We start from the raw sequence: 5,448 nt of genomic DNA, 5'->3' as shown, positions 1-5,448 counted from the left end.
GATTGAGAAATGGCCTGTATGGGAGCAAAGTGCCATTACCATGATTAGAAGCTTGTAAACAAAACAAAAAAAAAAGGCTTCTGGGTTTCCAAGGCACACACCGTGATGTAAAGCTGGGCATGCCTCGACTTGTGTTTCCTTCAAGTATTTACATGTCTTAATGGGGCAAGAAATATGTGGCCTGTGTGCGTATGGAATCATTAAAACCTCCCGTCAGGTTGTATTTTATCTTGCTATCGACCTACATATCTGGAGGTAACATGTTCAAGGGCATGACAAATGTTGCAGCCCGTAAATCCTCTCATTGTTGCCTCAAGGAGTTTGACTTCCAATAATTGATGCCCATTTCCATACATCACCCCAATCCTCATTCCTGCCGAACTCTTAATGCTAAATCTCACGTAGGCCTCTTTCACACATTGTCCAGTGGCTGTCTTCCGTTTTGTGTCATTCATTTTTCAGAAACCATAGATTAACCTCCACGACACCGAACAAAATAATGTCACCGTTAATCTGCCGGTTATTCCTCGGACAGTGATTTATAACAGGAGACACTTGTAATAAAACTTTGCCCTCCAGGCTTTTACCAAACTGCGCGCTTCCTGTACAAATGAAACCTGCTTCCTTTAATACAGATAATGCCGAGTGTTGGCATGTCAGCTCTGTTAAAAGTCTTTTATTAAAAAGGTTTGGTGTTTTATAAATGGGTAAGGAGATACCATTTACTCCTTAAGCCCATCCATCTAGCCAAATTTAACCTCATTACTTAACCAGTTTGCACCACGCCAAGCTTTATTGTTTAAACACCTTGTGTACGCGTGAGACAAGGCAAACAAGGTGGTTTGCTTTGTAATGTTTACCACCCATTTAAGGAGCACTGAAGAGGCTGTTTATCTCTCTTCTGGTTATAGAGGCTGTGTAGCAACCAGGATGTCTGGGACGATTTAAGACTTCCTCCTGCTCACCCGCTTGCTTTCCCTGTTTGAAAATGCTGCAGAGGATCCATCTATTCCTCCCGTTGTAATGAACCTCCCTGGGGGCCCGGGCGCACCATGTGAAGACGCCTTAGTACCAGAGCGATTCATTACCTCGGAAATGTGAGCTTTTGTTCCGTTTTCAGCAGAGCCCCATTAATCTTGGGCTGCCTCCTGGCATGCAGGCCAGGTACTGCTTTGGTAATTACAGTTAATCATCATTCAGACGTGCACATGGACCGCGGGCTCCTCAGTGGTTTCCATGCAGGGGCAAATCTACCCCGTTACACTGTTGTTTGCACTCTCCCCCTCCGAACTGTAACTGTGTCCCAGTTGCACCATAAAGAAGCCTAATTTCTTTCTGTTTTTTTCTGTTTTTTGTTCTGGTAACTGAACCACAAGAGTTTTGGTAATTGTGTCCAGAAAGGTTTGGCTCCAGTTGTGCAGCAACCTCTTCCTGCACAAACAAGTAAACATGCTGTCTTCCGCCTCCCCAGCCCCCTCTAAACATTTACACTATCCAGCTGTCAGTGTTGCGCAGTTACTGGAGCCTACTGTTCACCTGCCGTTTATGATTGTGATTAATGGACAGATTACAAGATGGATGATTTTCAGGAGCAACAAGCAGAAAGAGACCATCTGTATGGTCCTACGGCAGAGGGACACGTGGAGGCCGATAACTTCATCACCCAGGGTTTCCTGCTGTCACTGGAAACATGGAGAGCTATCATAGTGTTTACATTTAGAGCTAAATGAATAAATTATTCCTGTCGGTGAAACACTTTGGTCTTTAGTCTGAAATATCAATAATTGGATGGATTGATATGAAATTATGTAAAGACATGCACGGTCCCCAGAGGACGAATACCACTGACTTTAACTCTAGCATTACCATGAGATTAACATTTGTGGTTTTTAATAAAAAGTCTGGGATACGTTGCTCAAGAATTTGGTACAGACCTTAATAACTCGATTCTCTGACAAGCACCATCATCTGGTCAAAATGTTTATATTTTGGTTTATAGTCAGATACCTGCAGAACGAATCACATTCCCATCAGCCTCGAATATACTTTGTGTCAAGCATTAATTAGCGAATGTTGGCACGCTAACACACTAAACTAAGATGGTGAACAGTATATATCTGCATGTTAGCATTTAGCTCCATTACTTTTCTTGTTTTTAAAAATGCCAAAGACTTCAATGGTTCCAGCTCCAGATAATATTTGTTTATCTATGTCTTAAAAACAACTTTAATGTGTCAACTGGGATTTTACACTAGTGTCCGATGTGTTATAGACCGAACTATTATAATGAGTGCGTAATAGTTAATTGCACCAGTTCTTTTTTATTTAAATCCCCAGTAAAGCGATGGAGAACAATGTAAGCTCGGCTGCTGGAAGATTAAACAGAAAGTATGAAAGAGGATTTTCACTCTGAGAATAATAAAGTGTTACTTTTATCATTTATCCTTTAATATTGAATATCTCTAAAATATTCAGTCTACTTTTTGGTGTACCATTTTTACCTAAAGTTACCTCATCTACTTCTGCTACAGTTAGTGATTACCTGTGTTTCCCAGAATGCCTTTTTACTCCGAGAATGTACCTGACGCATTCATCTGTAGGTTATACTCATACAGGTAATATAGTCAGAGCGAGAGAAACAGGGAGAAGTCTCTTATAGAAGAGACAATCTGTGCACCCACAGTAGGAGGAAATGTACCAGAATGTGTGTTAAGGGTCACAACTCTCATTCTGACAGTTGAATGTTGAGGCAATATGGTGGATTCACATAGAAATATTCACTTATAGATCCGAACTGGTGGTTGTTTAGGTGTATCTTTTTCCCTTTTGAAGCAAACCTTCTCATGAAAATCCTTTTGTTCCTTTTTTGTTTCTGTTATGAGTCACCTTGTAAGAGAAGGTGTCACTTTTTTAGAAAATGGTTTCACAACAAAACCCTTCAGCTGTGTACTTCCCCAAAAGAACATCCAGTCAGTCATCCATTCAACAGATTAAAAAAACACTAGCATCTAGGGAAACTATGAAGACTGTTGATCAGCTCTCTGCACATTCCTCTAAAGACCAGCCAAACAAGCTCTCAGGGTATTGATTAACATTTTAGATATGAGCAAAGAAGAGAAACACTGTGTGCTGTTCCATTAGGAAAGCCAGCCTTCAGAGGTTTGTTGTTTGTAATTTGAATGAAGATAAACCCATCACTTAAAGGCTGCGGCAGCAAAAAGGAGATTGGAGTTTTAGTCTGGTTGACCTCCTTTTAAGGAGAACAAAAAGCAAACTCAAACAAGACCGTGCTGTTGTTTGCTTGATTTAAAAAAACAAAACAAAAACCCCACAAAAAGCAGAGATCATAATGATGGCAAAGTATGCTGAAGACATTTGGGTCCCGTCTGTCGGAAATGAGCGAGGGTAGCGGCCCGTTATCTGATGTCAGAAGAGGGTGGAAAGCTTTTCTCTGGTTTGTGTTGCACCTGTTGGTTTGAGTGTTGTATACAAAGAAGGAAGAAGCTGGAAGATGTCCCGACAGTGTCGTCATCCCGTGTTGCAGACTCACTCATGCATGCACATCTCTTTTCTTTTTCTCCCCTCCCCTCAGCCTAGTCTGATTTCGGTCAATTCAAGAGCACAGAATGACTGCATGTTAGCAGACAAGATCATTACAGGACAATTATAGTGATACTCTGTATTTATTCTTAATGTCAACAAATCAATGTGCTGAACACTCACACATCTTTCTGGTTTAGGTGCAAAAAAAGAGCCCAAAAACTGTGAATTAACACTGTTGATGCTCCCTATTTCATCACATTAGCCAAAATAAGAAACTAAATTGAGGTTATACACCTTATATCTGACAAACATCAACCATGTGGACATTCAACAGTGCTATGAGTCTTTGCAGGGAATAAATTACTGTCAACAAATCCCACGAAAACACCAAAACCAACCACGAACTGATCCTGAGATTTAACCTTTAAACTGCCATTTATCAGGGGAGACAACAAAGGGAGCCGACGCCATTATCTTTCCCGTCACCCTACATAAACATGCATATATACATAAAAACCTGCACACATGAGTAATTCATTCAAATTAAAAGAAACACATGGATGTGCACTCTGGGTGCAGTCAGACAGTTTTATTTAACATACTAGAGTGTGTAGAGAAATACGGGTAGATAAGGAAGAAATGTTATGGCATTTTAAACTAGTTATCTTTATACTACTGCTAACCAATGTCTGCACCATAGTCTGGCAACACTGTATTTTATTTATGCAACAAACCCCATGAAAAGATCAAAACCAACAACCAACTGATCCTGCTAACAAGTATTGTCTGTATATCCAAAGACTGATATATCTTATTCCTCTGTGCTGTTGTTGTCCAACTACTATTAAAAACACATCAATGAGCCACACTGTTCAGTCCCTCCTTTAGCAGGCTTTTTTTGGGATAAAAATGCCTGATTTCACAGCAGTTTTCTTAAAAAACAGAGTTTTTTAGGGCATTTTTGCAATGAAATTGAAGTGAAAAACAGTTGCGATTTTCTTTGTACAATTAATAAAAAATCGAAGGCAACTTGTTCCAGTGAGGATAAAATCATACTGTTTGTTTGGTGAATGTTAAACTGTCACGTTTCACATGTCTGCATGGTCTGTATTTTCACAACAAGGAACAAGGAAGTGAGTTTGCTGACGTATGGCTCAATGTTTTGCTTAGGAAACAACAATGATTGGTCAAATTTGCATAGATTTTATGGTGATTCAACAAATTTGCAAGGTTGTACAGAATTCACTGGCTGAATTGGCATTAATTGTTGTGATCGCAACTTCCTGGTTCACCATGAACACACACTGTCGTTTATTTTGACCCCACATACCCACCGTCCTGATGTTGTAAATACCCACTGGAGCACAAAATGTGTATCTGCAGGTGAAAACAGTCCCCAACAAAATCACTATTTACTTGAATTAGAGTAGTGTTTGCCAAAAACTACGGTGCCCAGCTGCTTTAGTAAATTATTAAACCTTTTTCAAAAATGAAACTATATATTTGTGACCTGTTTTTAAAGATTTATATCTTCAGTAACAACCAGTGGTCTTGGCACTGAGAGCCACCGACAGGGAAGAAAAGTGAGAAAGAGAAGGACTAACACATTGTTGTTTTTGGTCTTTTCATGAAATTTGTTGACAAGAAAAATAAAGAATAATAGCAGCCTTATCCTTTAAAGTTTTAGGGCTATTGGTACAGGTTTAATATTATTTGGATTATGATATAGAGATAGATATGTCATGCAGAAACAAGTTCCAGATTGTTCCACTGGTTTGAAGGAGCATATTCCTCAATGCGGCCTCACCGATTGTTTGCCCTTTTTACCTTTGTGTCCACCGCTGCCACCTTAAACCACAAGACACCTGTCCCTTTGTGTGACACTTTCCCCACACACACACACAC

This window comes from Morone saxatilis, unplaced genomic scaffold (genome assembly GCF_004916995.1).
Source record: "Morone saxatilis isolate NCDOM2014 unplaced genomic scaffold, NCSU_SB_2.0 Contig3, whole genome shotgun sequence".
Taxonomy (NCBI): Eukaryota; Metazoa; Chordata; class Actinopteri; family Moronidae; genus Morone; species Morone saxatilis.
The sequence above is the reverse complement of the archived record's forward strand: the minus strand, read 5'-3'. Positions refer to the sequence as shown.